This window comes from Cavia porcellus, unplaced genomic scaffold (genome assembly GCF_034190915.1).
Source record: "Cavia porcellus strain 051 isolate PalLab524CR breed Dunkin Hartley unplaced genomic scaffold, mCavPor4.1 scaffold_29, whole genome shotgun sequence".
In the NCBI taxonomy this organism is placed as follows: Eukaryota; Metazoa; Chordata; class Mammalia; order Rodentia; family Caviidae; genus Cavia; species Cavia porcellus.
Window position 1 is genome coordinate 39,200,119 of NW_026947512.1, and position 25,671 is coordinate 39,225,789.

At 37.3% G+C, this 25,671-nt stretch overlaps 1 protein-coding gene across 11 annotated transcripts in view; it reads left to right on the top strand.

Moving 5' to 3' along the window:
- Nrg1 (neuregulin 1) overlaps positions 1-25,671 on the top strand; it is a 999,063-nt gene that overhangs the window by 287,549 nt on the left and 685,843 nt on the right. The window lies entirely within an intron of this gene.

Consider the following 25,671-nt stretch of genomic DNA (forward strand, 5'->3'; position numbering starts at 1 on the left):
GCACACAACTAATGAGAAATTCCTGAGATTCCATGTCAGCTACTTTTCCCAAAAGTAAGGTATACCGAGTGATCAATAAACTGATGTAAAGAAATCAATTATCTGTATGTGAATTAGAAAATCAACAAAGAATTAATGTAACTAGGTATTTTGACTCTTACGTTTCTATGGAAATCCAGTCATATGTAGTATTTACTTCACTGGCTTTAGGTTACACAATGGTTTGAAGTTGAATCATCAACTAGATTTCCAGATGTGTCAAGTAGGAAGTTAACTTATCAAAACCTTCATAGTACTTACTTCTCTTACAGCATACTCCATGTCTTAAATTCTTTAGAAAGCACATACATTATAATTTTGCAGAAGAGATTTAGATATATTCCTGTCCAGAGACAGAGGGATGGATTAAACAACACTCCCTGAGGGTCTTTTTGCTTTAGAGTAAATGCTTTTTATTAGTCTAAGCTTCTTACTCAGAGTAACAGTTGAACTTGTTCTTTTGAATTCCCCAGAGTATTACATGATACTGGTTCCCTAACTGAAGTACTCGGACCCTTCCTTCCCCTCTGTTCAGACTGCTTTCTCTTTTATACTTAATACGTTCTTTTTCATTCTGATGCTTTGACTTTTACCCTCAGAGTTTCCATGTTTTCAGTTTATAGACTGTCACCAGGATTTCCTCTAAGTCCTTCAGCCAAGCCATTCATACTTTGCTCTTCTAATCTTCTATTATAACAGGCTTCCTGTTACTTGAATCTCTGCTCTTACACTCTCAATTTGTTCCAGATTCACTGGTAAAGAGCCCCCCATAAGAGCAGTATTCCAGGTGCAACCTATGAGAACTAGGTAGAGAAAACGCTTTTTACTGTGATGCCTGTCTGTGATTTGAAGTTACAGTTCCATGGGGGCTGCCACATGTTAGACTCAAGATCAGTCATATGGTAACACCTTCCAGCCCGGTTTTCTTCTAATAGACTCTTCACCAACTATTGCTTCTTGGGCTCTACTTCCCTCCCTCTCTTCTCTGTATATCTGTGTTTTCATTCATTCCCCCTCATGGAGAAGCTGGCTGCTTCCCAATCCGTCATTTTGTTATTTGATCCCGAGATCTGCAACTCCTTGAAGACCATCTGTATTATTTCTCTGTCCTCATTGATGCTCTGCAGCATTTCCTAGCTTACTGTCATCTGCAGATTTCATTAGCGCACTGTTTACTACATTCTGAAGATCATTAATAAAAGTAGATAAACAGAGGAGAAGGTTAATACAGACATCTGTGGAGTGTCTCTCAACTGCCCCCACAAATTGATGACTGTTATTTTATTCTATATACTTTTGGAGCTTTTTGGCCATTTTGTTTCATCCAGCTCCCTTTAGGAACACCCTCTTCTCATATCCAAGTGACTGAATTCATAATGTGTGATTTTCCGACAGCGTTTTATAATTGCCTGAACAATTCATCAGGTTTGTCTGACAGCATTTACTCCTTATTAAACCCAAGTTTCATTGTAAGTTTCTATTATCCTCTAGATCACAACACTCTGAATGCAGTGTACGTGTCCACCTCAATTCCCACTGTCCCAGTTTATTAGTGTTTTCTAACCTTGACTATATATGGATAAAGAGTACAAAGAGAAAAGATGGACATGTAGTTATATGGCTGTTGTGAACAGAAGGTCACATGTACATACCTACATACAAGATTTAAAAATTCTCTTTCTGACCAACAAAATAGAAACAGGTTGTCTCTGATTTGGGGCAGTGATTGATATCTAACTTGCCCTGAAAATTGAAAGACTAGATTTTTAAAACTATTAAGAACCATGTCTGCATTCAGAGAATTGCTATGATGTACTTGGCACTGTGATAGAGGTGGCACATCCCACACTCTGGGGTTAAATCAAATCGGAGAGGCAGGTTTCTTGAGTGTACCACTAACCTACAGGTTGCTGTCATGATAATTAGAAGATCCCCTTCTAAAGGGGAAAAGAGACCCAGACCAGATTTTAGAACCCGTTGACCTCTCAGGCCTGATACATTTGCTTGTGTACTAACTGGATAAATCTGTACAGCAGCCCTGATTTTTTTCATTTAAATGAAGAGACATAAGAATCCTATAAGAGTTAGATTTGGGATCAAAATTAATGCAGGTTATTCTATGATATATTGCTTCTCTGGAAGTAGAATAAATAGGACTCTAACTCATGTTTCTGTAATTGTGTGCTAATTTCAAATACCCTGTGTTTTTTCCTTATAAAAGGATAGAGATAATTTACTGCATGACCCTTTCTTACATTATTCAGCTGTATTTTTGTTTTGTTCTAAGGAGGATTATGAAGAAGAATCTATGTTCCCTGAGCTCAGACATTCTTTTCACTGTCTTTGCCATCTGGCTGAATTGTGTCCACCCACGCCTTGTTGCTTTGGTCCAGTCAGCATAAAGATACACTTTGGTTACATTAATGCTGATCAGTTCACTGGCATGCCTTGAAAACCTAGAACTACCGCTTATGGAGTGTTTTGAATCCTTTGATATTTTGACTTAACACTGGGTATGTCTATAAAGCACACAGACTTAGACAAGGGAAATGGGTGTGCACAGGCATGAATGTATATATTTATGGGTGTGTCTGTATGTGTGTATGTATAGTATACATTTTTTAGAAATAAAAATAGGTTAAAGCTAAACATTTTATCTTTTCACTTTCTTTCTGTTACTATTTTCATTTTCTATGAATGCTCTCTTTTACTGAAATGTGTCTTCTAGTTTAGCTATAGAGTTTTTCCTTGTTGAACAATATATTTTTCTTGCTCAGCAACTCTGACATTCAGTAAATGGGAAGAAAATGGATGTGGGAGTTGTGTGTTCACAGTGCCACTCTGCCACCCTGAAATCTATGCAGATAATCTACTTGGAAAGGATTTGAGCCTCAGTGGAATACAGAACCATATACATATCCTGTGTTGATTTACAGCACCTGCTGCAGCTGCTTGGATTTTGGCAGGCATTTTCTCTGCAGCCAAATGCTATTGCAATTGTCGGGCAAACCTAGATGGAGGTCATGTTTACTGGACATGTTTATAATCTGCAGAGTGATCTAAACCATAGAGGGCTAATTTCCCAAAGATCAATGACTAAGGGAGGATTTCAGAGGTTATCCTCTTTATCCAATTTCCTGTGTTCTAACGAGATGGCTGAAGCCTGTTTGGAATCTTTCTGATTAGCAACTCTTCTGAGAGTCAATAAAGAATATGACATTCATAAATCTAAATGAGAGGTGACTTGCTGCTGGCATTGTGATTCATGCCATGAGGAGATGCTTCACTGCCCTATCAGGGTACTGTCATTGGCTGACCATAGACAAGGTCACATTTGAGCCAAAAGTCAAGAGAGAATTTTCCCTTCCTGTTGAAGTTTTAGGGCTCTTTTTCTACATAAATATATCTATTAATAATTATATACATAATATATATTACTATGCATTATATATATTTGCCTTTTTTGATTCAATTCATTTCAGTGGCAATTTGACTCAAAGAAAGTTACCTATTAAATGATTCCACCTGTATAGACATGGGCCTTTCTTTATCCATTAGCTATTTATTGTTTGGCTGGTCTGTCTCCTCAGTACACCAATCTTTCCCGTTTGCCATATCTCCTTTGTTACTCCATCACCACCCTGAAGCGCTATGTAATGAATGTTTCTTGAGTGGATAAAGGTTTGTAGTGAGGAAGTAAAGAGGTGGAGTTAATCATCAGAGCGCTCTCATAGTCTATGTGAAATTCAAGATGGAAAAAGGCATTCCTTATTGCAAGAAGGAGAATGAATAAAAAAAGACAAATTTCTATAATAGAAACTATAGACAAAGAATTGAGTCTTACCTACACCAATCAGCATGATCTTAAATTGTCTATAAAAGGTCTGATCATGCTGGGCATGATGGCATGTGCCTAGGATCTCAGCTGGTTGGGAGGCTGAGGTAGGAAGACTCAAGTTCAAGGCTAGTCTGCACAACTTAGTGAAATGCAATCTCAAAATAAAAAAATAAGGAGTGTGTGTGTGTAATGAAGTGGTAAAGTACCTCTGGGCTCATTCTTTAGTACCAAAAAATAAATTACATAAATAGGTCAGTTTCTATGTATCTATACTAATAGGCATTCAGCCTTATGTTCGATGAAGTCTTTCAGAGACAGTAAATCGTATTGTCGTATTGTTTTGGAAATACAGGGTTGGGGACAGGAACAAAACTAAAAGCAAGACTGCTTCTTACAATTGGTTAACAAAGAAAAAGTGTTCTATTGCTGTTTCTTTCAGGGGACAATAAAACAAACTGCTAAGAATTAGACAGTTTGGCCAACTGGCAGTTGGGACAGTTCAGTGTAATTTTCCCTCTAGTCCAGCCTCACTTCTAATAAAGCAAAGTCAGTGTCGTTTAGTCCATTTTTACTAATATTCTGTATAGTTCTTACTTTTCCTAATTTTTAAGAGTTTTTGTTTTGGAAGGGGCTCTCTGTTTTCCCTGATTAACCAGGAAACTATCATCCTATGATTAACTGATTATCATCCTGTGTAAGTTAAACTCTAAATTATACAAATGTTTTCCAAACTTATGGAGTATGCTTTCCACATCAGTGGTGATTCCAAGAAGTCAAGGCACACTGTGTGTTTTTACTGCTTTTGCAAATTCACATTTTATCAGCTTTGGGAATTCTGGCCTGTCCAGGGAAAGTGTGGTGTTTTAATAACTGAGGAAAAACCCTCACAAATACGAATAAAGGATACTGAGAAAGCTCACTTTCCAAACTGACTTGTCTTGAAATTGCCTCAAATCTTGGTTATGGAAAAGAAGAGTGATTAGGGCTAATGTAGTACATGGCATTCAGTGACAGTTAATCCCCTTATGAACTTCACGGTAATATTTTGCACATTTGTCAAGTTGGAGGGATTTTGTGAGAATGCTATAGTTCCTGTCTTCCTCTGTTCATTGAGAAAGTCGGGAAGGGGTGGGAGTGGGGAAGCTGTGAAAATGAAAGAGCTCAAGACTGAAGTGCATTGAGGCTGACTTTTTCCTCTAGAGATGTGTGTCTGCCTCGTGTACTTCATCTGCACTTGAGTACGGAGAGCCACTCTTTGAGGCCTCCTCATCTTCCCTTCAGAGGCTTTCCCTTCCCCCTGAGCAGTCATCAGTCAGGGAAATGTCTATGGAGTGCTTCAGCTGTGTGGCACACTGCATCGCCAAAATGGAGACAGAACTCTGCTGCTGCTCTGGCCCCCTGACTGGGGCAGCCTACACAGCATTTCTGGCAAGGAGCCAAAGAGGTGATCCCTGCTCTAGAAGGAAAAAAAATAAAATAAAAGACAAGGGCTGAGATTGCAGCTCTCCATCCCCTTGCTGAGCTGATTCATAGAGCAGCCTTGACATTGAGTCTCCAGAGAATTGTTTTCTTCCAGTCAGCTAAAAATATCCAGATTCAGATTTATAATGACAGGAGCTGATAAATTTGCTGGGGAAATGCAAGCATTGTCACTGTCATGCTAGGGAACCTGTTCTGATAAATTGATGTAGGAAAAGAAATTGCCAAACATGGCAGAGACCCGTAGTGCCACCTCCCTGGAGATGAGAAGCAAAATGAGCATGTTTTCCTCGTCATCAGCACTTCCTTTTTAAAGCACACTAAGAAACAGAAAGTGTGAGATAAATATAGCAACACAGAAAACATGTATAATGACGAAACAAAACCAAGTAATCTTTTGTAAAATATTTTTGCTTTTCTGTAAAAAGTAGGGGAGGTCTCTTTACAGATATGCTTGTCACCATAACAATCCCATTTAAAAGCCCTACATTTCAATGAAGACTTTTGATTCAGTATCTATTAATTTCATACGTTAGAAGAAACAAGCCTTATATGTATATGTATATATATATATATATATATATATATATATATATTTTGTTTGTTTGTTTGTTTGTTTGTTTGCATTTTCAGGCTCAAAGCTTGTCTTACTGTCTGTCACAAACCTGCCATTTTTTCCCCTCTGTAGTTGTTTGGTAGAATCACAGAAGTCTCACACAATGTCCCATTGTATAGGCTGGCTACAAATGTGAATTAGACTTCAACTTTAATTTATTCCACAACCGTGGAGCACCTACTAGAATCCAAGTATCATGACTGGCATTTTTCTAAAATGATGAAGGTGTAGTGCACTGATAATGTGAATGCATGTAATGAATTTATTATAAATCAAATTATAAATACAATAATTGGTACATGAGCAGTTGCTATGAGAACTGAACAAAGGAATAACTTTTTTTAGAAAAAAACTGATAAGTCTTCAAAGGAAAAGTGAAATTTGTGCTTTGCATTTTATGATGAATGAGTACTAGAAATGTCTAGAGAGCAGAAGTGTGTTCATCCAGGATGGTGGTGAGGTAGGAAAAGTGTCACCTAAATTTGAGACTTACACATGATTATTAAAAGATTTAAATAATTTTTTCCTCACTGCTTTTGCTAAACAACTTGGAAATAACTGCTACATTTGTTCTAATTGTTTTAGATCATTAACTTTGAAAATTACTGTTTGTATGATTTCCGAGGTTGGCTCTGTGCCTACTCTGAACTGGCATCTAGTAAACAAGTGGATAGAACAGACCTGGAATGCTGTCCTTGTCTAGTGCTTGACCTAGAATACAAAATGTCATGGCTGCCTCCTTTCGGAAATCTTGCATCCTGCATCCAGTAATGGACTTGCAGTGATACAACTTGCTGTGCCATCAGGTGCCCATGTCCTAAGTTATAAGCAGTCACTAATTTTAGTATCATAGTATCCTTGAGTGAAGACTAAGTGCCACAATTTAATTTTATGCCACATTTACTCAGCACAATTTTATGCATTTCGTGTTTAGTTCATTCTATCTTGTAGACTGGTCAATAGAACCTTGGATTCTTCTTGATCAGGCCATAACTGGTAATTTTATAGTCTCAATTTCAATATCAAAGAAAAAATCCCTTAGTATAAGGATTTTTATTTGGAGATTCAAGGTAATTTCAGGCCAGGACTTCACAATACTGTGAAAGATAATATAGCATAAGTATGCATGTTGAAGAATTTGGAAGAAATAGATGTTTGCAATTTCTTGTGCCAACAGATCAGATGGATTGATGGATGGAGAAGAGATAGATAACGGGAAATATACGTTGAAAAGCTAGTAGAGTGGAATGTTAATGATAAAATCTATTTATGATATGGGGATTGATTCTAAAATTAACGGTATAATCTTTGTTTTATCATACAATTAATGTCAGGAAAAATCTAGGGTGGCATACACCAACACTGCTGAGCAATTTGGATAAGAATTATGGCATATTTAAAACAAAGAAAAACTTTTCTGATTATAAAGCATACACACAAAGAAATATCTAGGTCTAGGAACCAAAGGCACAATCTTCCCTGATCATTAGCTTATGAACTTATCTGATGAATCAATGTTCATTTTGGGAAAAAAGAATAGTTTACTATAAGGATTAAATCCTTAGAATATTCATCCATGTATAGTTTTTTTGAACTTTTTTTTTCCTGTACAGAAAATACTTGTACCGTGTTCTTCATGATAATGCTAACTTCTGCTTTTCTAGTTATTTCAACAAATAGAGAGGGCTTCCTACGTTCCAAGCATGATGGTAAGCCTGGGAATTAAATGAGGAAGTATTTTAGAAAGTTTAATATCAAGAAATGGAGAAAGGTATTAATAAGATAATCTGATACTCATAGAAGGAATCAAAATGGCTGTGCAACATCAGAAGAGGGAGCCATCACTGGTCTTATTAATCAGATGATATAAGGTAGACTAGTTACCTTTGTTTTTTGATGTGTAAAATCTGGCCAACAATATCTGTTAACTCTACTATCTGTTAAATAGCAAGTTCCTACTGACCAGTCACTAATATCTTTAGTTTACAGAGGCAGACCAAGGTGGGAAAAATTAATGCATAAAAATTGCTTGATAGATATCCTTCTCCCTCCCACCTCTTCCTGACACCCTACCTGCTATGGTCATATTATAGTTCCAGAATCACTCCTGGTGGTGAAGCTTTGGCATCACCGGAAGGTTAGTAAACCTCGCTTCTGAGGGTGTGTCTGGGTAATGCAACTGCCATGGAGCTTGAACACAGGCTCTGCCGTGGATTTGGGACAGGTGCTCAACTTCAGCTTCAGTTTAGACCTGAGGGCACTGAGTGGCTTGAGAGAGTTGATTTGTCTCAGGAAATGAGCTAGTCAGGCACAGAGTAAGCAAAATGTAGACCAATAAATCTACCATCAAAAGAGGTAATAAAGGTTATATTACCTGAAAATATAGCTTACAATTTCATAGAAAAATAAAAGAAAGTGCTTAGAGATATTTTTATAATATTGGAAGAAAACATGTTTTAGTGTACGTAAATGTAATGGACTGGTAGAATGCTAAGAAGCATTTATTAGATTGTACAGTATTAAGCTTCTTCTGCTGAGTTAATTGTGTATCATGGTTCACCCTTGTGATGTGGGTCATTGTTTACTAATTAAATTATCTTAATTATTTTATTTACATAATGATATCTGTATAGCATCTACATTTCTTAATTCTACATAGATAGATACAGATTTAGGGATAGAAAAGAGTGTTTCTTCTTTTGTAAAATGGAATGAGTATTCTAACAACTCCTCTGTCTTTGTATCATACTGGATCTGTGAGAGGGAGTGCATTTTCTTTGAGAGAGATAACTTTGAACTCATTGAACTCAAGTGTCTAAGTGTGCTGACAGATGGAGCAAATCACATGCACTGGCCTGGAACTTTGTCTGGACCTCTCCAAGCCTCACAAAGATGAAAATTCTTATGTTAGGCCATTGTGTTTGTTATCACAGAGGTGAGGAAGAAGAGAAATAAGAGATACAGAGGGAGGAGAGAAAGAAAAAGGAGAAAAGGATCATTTATGCAATTGTGCTATAGAAAATATTAAATTATTGGGTCCTTGATACTGTTACATTTTATAAAATAAATGTCATAAAATAGAGGATTAGTAATGTTAGAATGAAGTAATAATGTTAGAATGAAGTAATGATGAAATCAGTGAAAGAAATAAGCTGGCCCTTCATGCAGAGTTTGAGACACACTGAAGGAAATTCCTAGCACACAGCTGGGATCCTTGCATGCTTTGTTTGAGAAGCTATGCAAGTAGAAGAGTGAATACACAGTCTTAAAATACTAGAAGAGCAGACATGCCAGAGTACAGAGCACAATTTCTAAGAGACAGGAAAGGGAGAAAAAAGTCAGAAGCATGTTGTGTTTGGGAAAGTATTGGTTTTTCTCTGTTGAGCCAACTGTAAAAAGTACTATTGATTAACAGGTTAGATCTTGTGAGAAGAGGGCATAGAGGACGTTAGTAATCTCAGCTGTCTATACTGTGTCAAGCAGGGTGCCCTTGTAACTGGGAGGTAAGTGATTTTCCCACTGTTCTTTTCCAGTCCTAAAAGGTAATAATTCAGGCAGCTGCTTACAGGGTGTTTTTCAGGTGAAAAGCTCACAGTGGAGAAATCTATAGCTTCATCCTGTGCAGTGTACATCATTTCTTAATTGATAAAATCGAATTCCTGCATATAATGCAAAGAGCTGATGACATAACCCATCATTGTGACCTTCCAATGTTCGGCATTTTAAATAAAGATCAATATTATGGCTGAGGGTATAGTTCAGTGCTTAGGCACTTAGTCTGTACATGGCTCTGCATTCCACCAGCACACAGTGTCCTCCAGCAAGAGAAACGGAGAGTGGAGGGAAAGATGGAGGGAGAGGCAGGGAGACAGAGATAGATAGAGACTGAGACTGAGACTGAGGCAGAAGATGTTAGTGTCCATAATATGGTGTCACGTGAATGTATAGACCAGGTTTACTTTATGAGAGGAAAGAATGGAAAGAAGGAACCAACTTTTCATAAGATCTTCTGTGTACTCTAAATGTACTTCTTGCTTTCATTCTCACATAGTCTTTTTTACAACAATTCTTCAAAGTAAATGATGACAAGGTGGTGACTCTTTTAAGCTGTACAGCTGGAATTTGCACCCAGATCTGAAAGACTAAATTCCATTGTTTTTCTGTTGCTTCGTTTGTGTGCCACCTGGCTCATAATTTTTCAACCATTAGGTGGATAAAGATAGGCACTATGCTGAGCTTCAAACAAGTTTTCTTTTACTTGTGTTGGCTACTTCCACTTACACTGTTGACTACATGAAATTTGGAGGACAGGCATGAATTTTGATTATTTGGTTTTCTATGATTTGCTGAATCATGGTATTTTTACTAGGAGAAATGGAGAAGAAAAACCTCTAATTTTCCAAAAATACTGACTATAGGGTACAAGGCAAATTGGAATGCTGAAAGGGATGATCACGTTTGATCAAATGTCATACTATCTTATTATAAAATTGTTGGGGATTTAGTGTCAGAAAATTATCAGAGCCTTGTACTGGCAAATTCACATGAGCAAATTTTTTTTGTTTTGTTTTGTTTTGTTTTGTTTTGCCTTGTTTTTGACAAGTTTTGCAGTGGAGCTCTGAGAGGAGGTGACCTGAGACTAGAGCCAGTTTTTAGTATAACATACATATATCCACACCTAACTCTTCGTATAATTACCCAGGGAATTCAGCAAAACATGGCTTACTCGTGTCTCTATTTTTTTCTGTTTGTAACATTTCCCACTTGGTCTATTACCACCACAGTCCACATCTGCTAATTTATTTTGCAGTTCCAAAAGAGATAGATCATCATGTCGGGAGTGGAATTACACAGTAGAGAGATAAATTGTGCCCAATATGTAAGTTTAACTTTCTAGTAGCTCTACATCCTAAAAGGAACTCCATCCAAGATTAATGTCTTAACATGTCATTAATATAAAATACCATTATTGAGATATCCTAAACATTTTAGTAAGTCTCCAAAATAGGTAGGAAGGTAGCTTGCAGCAAATCCCACTTTAGTCAAGTCACAATAACTACCCATGGCCCAGGTCTCCTGTGTTGGTCTAGACTAGGAAAGCACTCACTCAGGGTGTTCATATAATGTGTTCTCTATCGTTCATTGTGTTCTAGGTTTATCTGTGAAGAGATGACATCATTTCCATTCCACCACAGAATACAAGGGGGTCAGGTACAAATGTGTGAAGTGAAGACTTCAGAGAGGTTTTCTGAATGGCATTTAGTTGCAAGAAACTGCTTTACTTTTTCTTGGGACTAGTATGTGACCATCCCTACCATTCAGTTTAATACTAAGCATATAATTTAAATATATAAATGCACAGGGAATTGGCACACATCCCAGATAATAGATAAATGAAATGAGCATCTAATAATCTGTTTGTGTTTTTAAATAGGCTTAATGACTCAAATAAAAATAGAATATAAGAAAGAGTAGGAATAATGCCTTACTTCCTGGCCGTCTGTAATTTACAGAGAAAAAACAAGCAAAATATTACTACCTGACTGGGCACATGGCTTATCATAATCTCTCCAGATCCTGAATCTTACATTGTTTACATCTGATAAATGTAAACAGTGTCACATAGAGACGAAGAGGAAATGAAGTTATTTATCCAAAGAATCTTCTACAGGGCCTAACACATACTGGTTGCTCCATAGATACTAATTTCTCCATTTTTCTCCCAAACCTTGATTGTATTTTTTACTAACTCCTCTGCCTTGAGACATGATTATTTAAGTTGAAAATCTCCAACATCTTTTGCATTTTGTATTGATTAACACCATCTGATTAAAAGGTAAAACTTTCAAACAATTTTCTAAAATTTTAAGAAAGCACATACCCACTGAATACTTAAGAGTATTTCAGCAGCAGTTCTGGCAAAAAAGGCAAAGGATAATCTAACTGTTGCCCTAAGGGGTCTTCTGTTAGCCTTATTTGTGGATTCAGGGAAATGTCAATCAAATTTATTTTGCTGAATGGGAGGTGGCTCAGAATCCCAGGAGAACACATCACAGTAAGTTAGAGAAATACCAGGTATCATATTAAGTTGAAATAATTTCAACCCATAGTTAATCTATACAGCTATATCCAGATAAATACAAGATTATCTTTAAGCCTTTTGAAATAATGAATATAGCTCACTGGCCCCAGCTGACACTTAAATTAAAAAAAAAAAAAAAAGAAAGAAAAATCCAGGGATTTGGAGATTCCACATGGGAAGCTACCATTTTAAAGGAATATAGGTTTCATGAGAGCAGAGGGGAATGAAGAACGACACAGTTAGATTTGCATTTGGAAGCAGGTCTGAAATGGTAGTATTACAGACTAACCAACCCAGGTGCAAAATCATGGGAAACTCTCATGAAGGTGTGGGTGGGAATGAAGAGGAAGGGGCAGAGTTTGGAGGACTCCTAATGACAAATTGAATGTAAGATATGCAAAAGAAGAAATCAATATCATTCCGAGCCATTCAGTCTCATTTTCTACTTTTAAGACCTATGGGATAGTGATGTTTTTACTTCATGCTGTCCTTCATTAGGCTTAGACTCCTCCCTAATAATCCTTGAGGCTCCGGGGAGCAAATGTGTTTGCCTGGAGAGTGAGCAAAGATGTGACCCGAGAAACAGACACTCTAGGATGCTGCTGGACGGTGGCTGTGAAGCACCATTTTCTTCTCAACCATTCTGCATGTCTCAGCATTTCCTGCAGACTTCAGCCCCCTTCTGATGAAAACATCATGCCCCTGTGATCCTCAGTCCTCAAACCTGGGAGCATTTTATATTCTGTTCTGAGATATGTTTGAGTCCAGAATAATCAACTTTAAAAATTCTCCCCTAAAGCTTGCATCCTTGTGGAATCTACCAGTGATTTTGGTTTCCAGTATAAAAAGCTACTTTTGGCAGCTTATTGTCAAAGAAGTGATAATTCTCAGAGCTCACAGTGCTATACTCAAACTCTGGATAATGAGAACCTTTCCAAAAAAGGAGATCAACCCCAAACATTTGGGACACTTCTTTCTCTTCCCACTCCCAGGCAAGGGAGTGTTACATAAAATTGTACTAATCCACCCTCACAGCATTTCTGTGGTTAAGTTATGCAGTGGATATAGACACAGTGAAATTTAATAAACACCCTCAGAGAAGGGTTATTCTCTCATCACGCAGTTATAATTTGTTGTATTTCTATTCCTCCTCATTTATCTTTGCTTTGCTTTAGCTGTTTAATAGATGTCTAATGATATGCCTCTCAGTGAAACTTTAAAAATAACTTTCAGTCTTTGGAATTTCTTTTTCTTAGTTTCAAGAACTAAGACTTGAGAAAATGATTTGTGTTAAGAGGTTTATGTACGCTGAATGTAGCTTTAAATTAAAAGCAACTTAATTTACCCGGAGTAGTGGAATCTAGTACATTTAAATTGGTTTAGATGTGCAAGCTTCACTTTGGAAGTCACTATAAATCAGTGCTAGTAAGTCAAAAAGCATTCTCTACTCTCTTGCTTTTTATTTCTGAAGGGTCTTAAAAGTTAGAAGAAAATTCATATCAGTATAAGAAGAAACATCTATTATATAATGGAAAAAAAATGTAAAGAAATGTATCTTTCCACATTGATTTTTCTACTTAACCCTCAATTGTTTTTAATGTTTATTTTTATTTGTATATATTTGCATTACATAATGATTACTTTCTTTATAAGTATTGGTTTATGTATACAACACACCTTAAAATTTTTATAAGACCTTTCCTCTTCCCTCTCCCCCTCCTCCATCCATCTCTTGGTCTTCTTCCATTTGCAGAAGATCCATCTCCCTGGAGTTTATTCAAGTGAATATAACTTGCTTAGTATAATATTCTGTAAAATAGATTTATTTAAAGCAATAAAGAAGCTGATTGTTCTCATCACCCGTTAAATTTTTAAATCAAACACTTAATATGAAAGTACTATGTCATTTATTTGCAAATACTTTGTATAGGATATAGGTAGATTGCAAGAAAGATATACAGTTATATAATTTCTTTAGTAATATTTGATATATGTAAAATACCAACCACATATATTCAGCTAATACTAGACTTAGAGGAAGAAGTCTTGCAAGATTTGATATACGTATGTCCTTCTATAGGAATTTAGCCCATTCTTCCCCACCACTCCTGGGAAAACTCAGTGTGAGCCTCTTTTTATTTATAAGACTAAAGCTAGTGAAGGTAGGTTTCCATTTGTTACGGTTTATATCTGCATGTCCCCGCAAAGCCTAATGTGCTTAGAAGGCAATGTTTTGGGAGGTAGCTGAACATGAAGATGTGATGCTTATCAATGGATTAGTCCCCTACTGAGTTTACAGCTAAATGTGATAATGGAAGGAAAAGCTTGTTTGGAGGAGGTAAGTCACTGGGGTGTGGCCTGAATCATGCATCTCCCTCCTCCTCCCTTGATCTCCCTCTCTCCTTCTTGCCACCATGCTTTGAGCCCTTTCTTCACTGCCACATTTCTCTGGCATGCTTCTCTGCCTTGGAGCCAACTGACTCTGGACTGAAACCTCTACAGATTGTAACCCAAATTAAATGTTGGTTTCCTCCTTAGAGTTGTAGGTATTAGAGGGTATTGTGTCTCCACAATGAGAAAGTAACTCAAAGACCATTCATGCACCTAAAAGGAAAAGGATATGACCATTTTCCAAAGACAGTGCCTAGCAAATTTTGGCCTTCCATCCAAATATTTCACTCACAGTTATATGTTTAAATTTAAGTGTGTTATTTGTTAAGGCACTAATCATAAAGAAGGACAATAACAACACTGTGACCTGTTGTCATGAATATTCTCATTTAAGAATGAAAACATAGTACTTATAATGTGTCTAGTTTTTACTTTTTAAAAGGGGCTATTTATGATACTAGCTTACTTAATTGGGAAATCTTGTGTGGTTAACAATAAAAATCAGGCATAGATTATTAATGGGAAGATGGTGGCACTGGAATTTCACTGCAGAAGTGGGCTGTGGAATTTAGGTTACCTTGTCATATGTTTATTACATACAAGGCACTGGGGCATAACATCCTATTGTGTTAATAATATTAATAATAATCTGTGTGTGTGTGTGTGTGTGTGTGTGTGTGTGTGTGCAACTAGCTGTAGAAAAGTATCAGAATTCCAGTAAATGCCACAGTCAGGAGCAGGAATTTAGGGTACTGAGTCTTCAGCTTATTGGCTATATAATCTTGAACAGTTATTTGACTTCTTGGAGGTCTCTTTCCTCATCAGCTCAATGGCAATAATAATAGTAGCTGCCTTTCAAATCTCAAGGGAGCGGACGGTGACACAATGCATTGAAAAGCAAGAAGAGAAAAAACTGTGTGTGTTGGTTCCACTGGAGACATTCCTTACTCAGAATAAAATGAAGGATGATTTTCTTCTCAGCAAGGAAATATCCTTGCTTTTCAAACTGAGATTCAAATATGGTAAAAGAAATTAAACATAAATGGAGAAAATAGGAGTTCTGAGATTGTAAGAATTTAAAACAGTCATAACAATGTTTTCTTACTTTCAGTTGTGCAAATAAATCTCAATTCATAGTGACTAACCTGGCACATATATAACTATATGTGAGTTTCAAAAATGCCATTAAATTTGCCAAGGAAATGTAGATTGCACTAATATCATTTATATGGATTTTCATATATTTTATCCATGCCTACTTTCTTCCAGTGGGGTTTTATGTAGGCATTGCCCAGAAACACAACTTTAACATATCTTTTTTAGAATGACTAAACAAAAATCCCAAAGATGGTTGCTAAGGTGTTTTGAAAGTCATATTCCTTTTTAAATCATGTGGGGACAGTTATCAGAAAGGAAATGAATGACTTGTAATTTTCCAATAATAAGAGTTATGGAATTCTGAAAGCTAAATGAAAAGACCTAGTTTTAAACCTTGAAAATTACCCACATTAGTTAATAAACTAATGTCCCTTATCAAGAGGTGCTCATCAGTGACCTGAGAAATCACATCCTTTCAGGAGATATGAAGTGAGATGAAGCTTAGAATAAATGACCTATGAGGGACCTACTAACTCTGAGCTTTTTATATTTCAAGAATTATTTTCACTGTCATTTAATGACCAAATCCAATTGCTTGTCTAGGGAACCAATTTAGATTAAAGGAAATTTCAAAAATACCCAAGCAATCAATATCTAATTCATTTAAGTCCTACTTCTTCCTGGGCCTGCTGGGTATAAGCCTGGAGTCACTGCCATCTCTCTTATATTCAGACACTTTGGGAAAGCAGCCATCTTTTTAGATCTATTTTTTCCCCTGAAGCTTGGATGCTATATCTATATAAAAAAGATGTGACATACTAGGCCTAGCCTATTAAAGCCTCTTCTAGGAGAATCAATATAACTTTGGGAAGGCTCATTTATATTTAAAGGAGAAAAGAGACAAAAGTATAAATGGACATGTTGTATAGATAAAGAAATGCAAGAAATCGTTAGAAAGTGATTGTTCATTCTTATATATTCAGAGCCTTACCATTTGAGTTGGAGCGATATTGTATATCTCCAACTGAATGTGGTTTCTTTCTCACTACTCAAAGAAAAAAATTAAGATTAATTTTTCTGATATTGATTGCAATCATGTATCAATGCCCTGGAAATGTCCTGTAGTGGCCAATGTCAACAGATTATAGGATGTAACTGATTAGCCAGTTTGGAAATGATCTATTTCATTATTTTCATGGTCTAAACAACAAAATGCTTAAATTAATATGTTCCACTGTTTTAAGTGAGTAGATTGTACTTTTATTATTTTTAACATTAGCAAGTTTAATATCTGAATTTTTGATTTTGGATTGCCTTTAAGTATACTAGTTATTCTGAATACAAGTACAATTATTTTGTAACCCAGCAAAACAAATAATGATGTCAAAATGTAAACTATTTTCAGTGTAAAATTCCATAATATTGCTACATGTATTGTGCCATTCAAAATCAAAATCAGATGAGCCAACTTTATTGATTATATAACACTTCTGTTTGCCAAGGAAATCTTCCATACTCAAAGGTGTTATATTTGTCTCCTTTCAGTGTAGTGAAAGTCACATAGTTTTAAAATTTTACTTTCTGACTATCACACACAGTGAAATAAAACAGTTTGTGTTTTTATTATACTTTTTATTTTCAGAAGTTCATGGACCCTTGGTTAAAATTCTTCCAGCTGTCACTAAAAATGGAAAAGCTCATTGATTAAGAGTTCAGAAGTAGGTGTAATCTCCATAACTCCATGTTAGTCATACCATTTTAAGGGATGAATTAGAATACACCCTATTAAAATGTTGCTAGTGGAATTCAGATCAGCTTGTTATATATAGGCAAGTTTAATTTCATTGGTAACAGATGGAAAGTACATTAAAGGAAACAAGGGTTGATTTTTTTTGGGTCACATTTGAATATTGTCTTTGGTAAAGATCCATTGGCTAGCTGTGATGTTACCACAAGAGTGGTACATATGACCAGTTTGGAACCCTAGTCTCTCAACAGGATAAATCAGACTGGAGCTGTTGGGCTACGGAACCCACATGGCCATGGAAATGGAATTGGTTATTGTGAAGCAAAGGAAAAGCATCTACCAGGCAGAAAAGAAATCTAAGACAGAGAAGGAAGTTAGTAAGAGGGTATAATGTGATACATAGTATCCCAGCAGCGGACAATAGATGCCAGTAAGGATTTTATGTCATAGAATTCTGGGAAGGTACAAGAAAATACAACGATAGACAGACAAAGGGGAATATATTTGCAGATATGGGAAAGCCTACATTATCAGAGTAATGTATTATAAAAAGGAAGGACTAAGATTCAATGACTAGACTTTAGTCTCAGGCAAATGATTTTCAAGAGTGATGCTAGATCCTAGTCCTTTTCATGACTAGGGATGCAACACAGACATGATACTAAGAATTTTATAAAGATGATTTGATTCTTTTAAAGCAATAAAGTCAGCAGTGTGAGGATTTTTATTAGACAGATGAGGAAACCAAATCACATCAAAGTTAAATTACTTACCTAAAATCACAGAGCTGTTAAGAAAGTGAGAAAACATACCTTCCCACGGTGTCTGGCTCTAAAGCTCAGGGTGATGAACATGCTGCTCTGCAAGGCAGATTGTGAAAGTTTTCACTCTAAGAGTCTTTATTTGAATAAAGCAGGAGCACAGGTGAGATAAAAAGTGTACAAGAAAAAAGACTCCATCATTAGGGTCAAAGCACAGTAGCCCACCAGGGACAATGCTGGAGCAACTTGGACGAGTTATTAGCTATGATCTTGTTAATATCTTTTTTGCACACAAACAGAACTAGTCTACTTCAAGGTGAACAGCTAGGTATTCAGGGAGTATATCCATAACCAGGCTACAACTAGAGGATACAGGAGAAGCAAGAGTGCTGTCTCAAGAAGGATAATGCTCAGGTCATAGCTGTCATTTTACCTAAATAATTGAAACAGTGTCCCACCTTTCCAAGATGCTATTATGATTTGCATCCAGATGTCTCCTCAAAGCCTCCTGTACTCATAGGTGAAGCTTTTCAGAGCTGGCTGGATCTTGGGTATGTGATCCTAGGATTAAGGGCGTATAGTACTCGTTTAGTCTACTAAGTGGTTTATCATTAATCTGGGTGTGGATAGTGAGAAGATTTACCTTGGGTTTGGGAAGACCCACTTAAAAGGCTTGTAGCCTGGATGGGATAAAAGGGAAAGGGAGGTTTGCTGCCCCTGTTTCCTGTGTACCCTGCCACACACTGTTTCCCCTCTGGGATCCTCCTTTGTTGTGCCACTCTGCCTTAAAGCCACCTGACTGTGCATGACACTTCATATAGTCCTAGATGAAGCTAAAATAAGCCTTTCTGATGGTACTGTATGAGGCCAAAATAAAGATTTCCTGCTTTAATTATGAGTGTCAGGCATCTTATCCAACAAAAATAAAGTAAGACAATTGTCACTTTCAGAACTTTTACAGAAAAAAATGTTTATTACAAGAATAATCATTCTCTTCATTATTCTATGGGAGATGTTGCTTTACATGATTGTTTAGGAATGAAAGTGAGATTTGCTTTTTATTCTACACTCTGTACTACTGTTACATTTTTATCATGTTCATATCTCACCTTAAGAACACATTAAATGGAAAAGATGCCTTTATTTTTTTAATTTACAGTGAATCCTATGTTTCTACAACTCCTGTACATCTTACAGTATAGAAATAGAGAGTATCAAACCTCAAAGATTCTGGGTACCTAATCATCTCTCTCATGCCTACTTTTATGTTATGGAACAATAATCTAGCAAAGGCACCAAAGTTGTGGATATTATAAAGGCATAAAACAATACAGAAAATTCTATTCACAGATTTATGTTAGGACATTTGATAGCCAAAATTCAAGAAGAGTTACCCTGTCTTGGTTTCTTTTCTGTCATTGCTGAGACAAACTACCTGACACCCAAAATTAGAAAGGAAAGGTTCACTTAGCTAACAGTTTGTGGAGGTTTCAGTCCATAGTCTGCTGGATCCAAGGCAGGGTGGCATTGCAGAGGGCAGTAGTTCATGACAGCAGACAACAGCAAAAGCAGCTAGAGCAAAAAGGGAGGAATATGCAAGAAGACTCTTTCTGTCCCTTATATTGTATGTAGGCTACTAACCCTAGGATAGAGGTAATACTCACACCCATAATCTAAGCATTGGACAATAAATCAATCACCAACTCTAGAAGGCTACTGCTATCAATGCATGAGACTTTGGGGGACATCTAGACACAAACCATAACACATCCTATCTTTGAAAGCATCACAGTTTGAAGCTATGTCTTATTTCAAATTGCACCTATATATATTTGAGACATTTTTCCTATTATCTCTGGTTATACTTTCCTTCCTGTAATTCACTGCTTCTTAAGGGAGTTCATTTATTTTAATCTTAAAACATCAGGCTTTCCTCAGTAAATACTGAACTGCATTTTCCTATTGAATGGGTTTGGCACATTCTAGATCTGGTTAAAATAATCTGCATGTATTATACTGAAGTAACATAGTAATAGAAAGAACTTAAGTAAATATCAGTATGCAGAAAGTTCATTAAATGTTTGAACACAATTGCAGACCATACTCAATTCTCACTGGTAGTTTTTATACACCGTGAAATCATAGCTAAAGTCAACTGCGGTTCTGCTCTGATGGAGAGGAATAGTGGCACAAATAACCCTAAACCATAGATAATTCAAATACATTTATACTTGGGTTTTGAATGGATTTTATGATAATTTTCACAGCACATTGCTTTTCTAATTATGTTTTGTTTTGGATAATGTTGAAATTAATTTGTATTTAGTGATCTGATGGATTAGAAAAGAGCCCCATGAGTGTACTAGAAAACCAAGCTGTGGATGATCTTCAGTACATTACACACAGGAAAGCCAAACACTTCAAAGGCTTATCAGAATGGAAAGAATCTGTCTAGTGGGCCAACAGCTCCAGGGCCTCAGATTTTTGAAATTAGAGTAATTCTCTTTCTCCTTGCATTTTTACCTCTTCCATTCTCTATCCCGCTATTTTTTCTTATATTTCTCATCTTCTTTTTTTTTTTTTCTTGAAGACAAGGAAAATGAAGAAAAAAGAGAAATTAAGTTCATCAATACTAGTCCTTGAGCAGGTATAAGTACTTGGTTCTGGGTAGCCTCAGATTGTGGGGTCAGAAGCAATATGAGTGGTCAGGTTTGTAATGCTAACGTGAACCAGGAAAGAAAGCAAGGAAGTGGGTCAGAGCTGAGTAGCAAGGAAAGAACTTTTGAAAAGAAGTTTCCATAGATCCACGCAAGACAAATTTTCAAAGGCTTAGTATACAACGGGGCATCCAAAACTCCGTCAAAGTGACAAGACAGAGTGAGGAACGAATGGGAACCAATGTTTATCAGAACAGTGGTACAGAGTGGTGGCAAAAAATGGGGATAGCTACTAAAGCAGGATTTCACACAGCTGTGAATCCAACAGTCTGCATAGCAGCACATTGACATGGCTAACAAAGACAGAAAAGACAGAGAAAATCCCCCTCCAACATGCAGCCGCTTCTACAACTGAAGACAATGACCAAATTCCAAAGAATCAGCTTTAAGACAGTATATTATGAAAGAAAGCCTCAAACCTCCTAAGAGAGTATCATTGAGATAGAAATTTTGGAGAAGGAAGAAGTTGTAACCTCCTGGAGCTCAGCATTCTGTTTAAGTGCCCTCAGTTTCTAGGGACAAGAGAGGACCTAATCTCTAGGTTCTTCAAATTCCCTTTTAGAACTCTCGCCAAAGGAGAAGCACATCCCTCCTTTTCATTGGTTTCTGCAAGTATAACAGGAATAAGGGGTTTCAAAAATTTCCATAGATATTAAGGAAGAAGAAGAAGCATTAAGAAAGCAAGATGGTATGCACGTCAAATGCTAGATAACTGCATTTTCAGATATAATGGACTGACACTGGTTGGGTATTAGTAGCTGTCAGGGCTGCTATCTTGAGAGGAGGTGGTAACCAGAAAGCCAGGATTGGTCTGACAGATGTCTTCATGGGTGAAGGAAAGTGAAGCATTGGCAAGTCTGAGTCACATTTGCCATCCTTAGCAAGTACTCACCTCATTCCCAAAGAGCCAGTATACATTATCATTTTATTTTCTCTTGATTTATTATGGAATCATTATTAGAATAATTAAAATAATTCTAATAGAATCCTCACAGGAGCACAGACCCTGACTGGTCACTCCACAGCGTATCCTTGTGAGACCTGTGGCCTGCCTTCCTGGCCTCATTTCATGAATCTTCTGTCTGAACTTGTAGGGTCCTCCTATAAGACCACCAGAAGTAATGGTCTGAGAGAAAGCATCTCTCTATTCAATATCAAAGTGGAACTAGATTTCAGCTGGTGGCAGATGCTTCTCTGCAGTCAGCTGTGGTAAGTATGGTCATTGACACAGGAGAGCAGTTTTTCTTTGAACCAGGGAAGACGTGGTCCCAATCATAGGCTTTTCCTATGACTACATGTTTGTATCACTTGGAAGAATGCACACATCCATGGTAGAAGACTGATATCTGCTCACGACACTCCAATTCTTCAGCTCTCTTAGTAGGTGAGCTGTTTCTCTTTTTTCCAAGCCGGTCAAAGGAGCATCACCAGTGAGCTGATTGTAGCTTTGGAACCTCCAGGGAGAAGTCATCCACAGTGTGTTCTCAGGAGTTGCTATATTGTCTGTTTGCCCCCATGCCATCCTTTCCTTGTGCCTGCCATCAGTTTATGTTTTCTGAAATTTTGTACTTTTATACTACAAGTGTAAATACTGCTGAGTTTTTTCTGAAATCTATGATGTTTCTTACTTGAAACATTACATTCTAAGGATGTGATACCCGTATGATTTTGGAATCATTTTTAAAGTAGCAAGAGTCTTATTCGTGTTGTTTCACATTTCAGAGGAATGTGGACCTTTAGTTAACTGAATTGGAAGGCATTTTATAACCCTATCAAAGTACTTCAGGGGAAAAGTTAGCTGAATGAACATCAGCAAATCCTGAAATGTTTGACAATAATGATCTCAAAAGGGACTTTGTCTGATGTTCTTGCCACTTGAGCATATTGTTCCAAACATTGCTCTCGCCTCATCTGCTGGGATTGGTTCTAGACAAGAGAAATGGCAACTCATTTTGTAAGACAGAATGCTGTCTAATAGTACATAGCTGCCGGACATATAGTCCCTTCTCATACCTGCGGATTTCTTCGCATTTTCTCTCTTTTACTTCACTCCTATAGAAAGTGAAAAGCTCAATTTTTGTGTTTCTTTCTGAAGTTCTCCATTTCCAAAAACAAAAAGCCTAAAAGAAATAACAAATAATACCTCTCATGAATGAGCATGTGTTTCTGGTTTCTGACAGTTAACAGTGGTGTGTGTGTGTGTGTGTGTGTGTGTGTGTGTGTGTCCTCTGAATGGAAAGGGTTGGGTGGTATGTTTGAGAAATCCATCCGATGACACAGCCCTAGCTTCATTCCCATTTCACAATTAGTAGAATTGAGGTATGAGCAGGGGATTTGATACTATCTATGTTTAGTAAATCTATGGTTCACTTTTTTATCCTAATGAAGCACACAAAAAGTAATAGACAAGTAAAACAGATACATAATAATTTCTTCGAGGTTAATAAGAGTACACTATGATTGTCAAGCATATCTTTAAAACTTTTATCATTTTGTACCATGTTCTATCTTGAAAACATTAATTCATTTTTTGCAAAGTTTCTGAAAATGCAAACTTTTCAGTCAATTCAGATATATTTGATGGCCATTTTCAGGCTATACTGCAGACAACAGAAAGGTCTTTGGCTTTCCAAATCTATGTCATTTAAGTGCCTTCTGAGCTTTCATTATTACCTGTGCATTTCCTTGTACTCCACAGACAATACTACTCTGTCCTTACTGAGTACAAGAAAATGGTTGATGACAGTTTAATAATACATATTAACACCAGCTTCAATGCCAAAGTTAAGGGAAGCAGGAAGATCTCTAGAGATAGCCTGGAGAAGGGTATCATTTTTGAGGTTAAAAAAAAAAAAAAGACAGAATTGGGATTTAGCACAAATCACGTAAGCTTGGACACCATATGCAGCTCAACTAACTTTATTTTATCATCTGTTCTTTGCTCTGCTTCTGACCACCCATCTGGCTTGTCGTTGGTCACTGTCTTGAGGGAATCTTGAGATGTAAATCTTCTGTCCTGCCTTTGTGTGAATTATGAGACAATAGTTCTGACCTCTGTTTCCGCAGGCAGCACTGCGATATACTTGAAGCCTTGGGAGCAGTTCTGGGTAGCAGCATCCCCTTGTGTCACATCAAAGAGACCTCAGGCACTTTCAGAGTGTAGGCTCTTTATGGTTAGCACACTTCACTTCACATTTATGTCTGTTGCACTACTCCTGTGTTCCACTGCAGGCATGACTCTAAGCCCAGATGTCTTATTCAAGAATTGTTAGCAAATCCTCTATCTTCTCAACATTCTCCCTCTGCTTTGGAAACCTGTATCTCTTTGAAAAATGCTAGTTTTCTGCATCAATTTCTGCCTCCGCCGGCACACACACACACACACACACACACACACACACACACACAGAGTTTAGCCACCCCTGTTCTCCAACAGTGTGTGTGGGGGGGGGGGGATGATGGTGGAAGGAGAAATGGATGCAGAAAACTAGTGTCCTTCAAGGAGATCCAGGTTCTAATAGCAGAGGGAAAATTTTGAGTACTTTTTATACTTTGCCCATGCCAAAAACTGATAGTGTGACTTCTTTGGAGGATTATGCCACGAGATACACTGTTTTTTCTCCCCTTGTAGCACATTTATGGGCCTGGAAATGTTCTCTATTCATAGACAAAAATGAATTGAGAAACAGTTTCAAGGCCAACGTTGAATTTCTGCCTTGCAAATGTGTGATATTTTCATTTGCTCAAATAATCCACTAAAGCACCCAGCTTGACAGTTCCTTGACTAGGCTCTTCCAGGGACCTTCCTCCCCACACATCCACAGCAATCTATTTCCTTGGTCACTTGTCACAAATAAAGTTGAATCAAATTTTTATATCTCAGCAAGAATTCATATTCCACTTCACCTCAGATCTGCCTACTCTTTCAACCAGTTTGAACTTCCAGGCTTTTTTGCTCCCTGTTATCAAGCATCTTTCGTCATCATTTTGAAGACTGAAGTGTTGATCACTTAAATTCTCTTTCAACACTGTCTTGGTTACTTTTTTCTCATTGCTGAGACAAAATACTCAACATCCAAAATTAAGGAAGGAAAGGGTTACTTATTTGGCAGTTCATGGAGGTTTCAGTTCATAATGAGCTAGTATGGCAGCTCAGCAGATACCAGAAGTAACAAGAACAAAAGGGCAAAAGGCACAATAAAAGGAAAAACATGTCTTCTCCCCTCCAGCATATCTATCGTATGTTGGCTACTCACCCCTGGGTGAGTGCAGTGCTCACATTGCCAATCCCAGCCCTACACAACAGACGAATCACAAATGCTACACTCGGTTGCCTTTGAAAGATCCATCTCCCTGCTATGACCGCATGAGGCTTTGGGGGGAACCTATGGACACAAGCCATAATATTCACCACTGCCCCCTCAGAGACTTTTCCCTAAAGGGGAAAGTCATTTAGTCCACCTTCAAGAATTATCAAAGTTTTAACAGTTTCTCCCAACTCTCCTCCAAGTTGTAAGGCAAGCTTAGCTGCAAGCCCCTGTATACATGAAAAGAAAGTTAAATGATCCCAGTGTTCAGTGGCACAAGATAAACATTGCCATTCAGAGAGGTATAAACAGAGGGATATAAAGCACCTGGGAACAAAGGAAGTCCAAAATCCAGCAGAGCAAACAGTAAGTCCAGATTCCCATGTGGAGTATCTGAAGCTATTTGTGGTTATTTGTGCGCTCCGAAAGGCTTGTGGAACTCTGCCTCTGTGGCCTGTCTGGTGGCTGTAGCTCTCAGTGCTTTCTTGCATATGCTCACTCTGCTTGATCCATGCAGCTTTTCTTCAATGACCCCTATCTGAATTTTCCAAACTTTTCGAGTCACCACTGTACCTCTGGCTTCACCCTGACAGCTT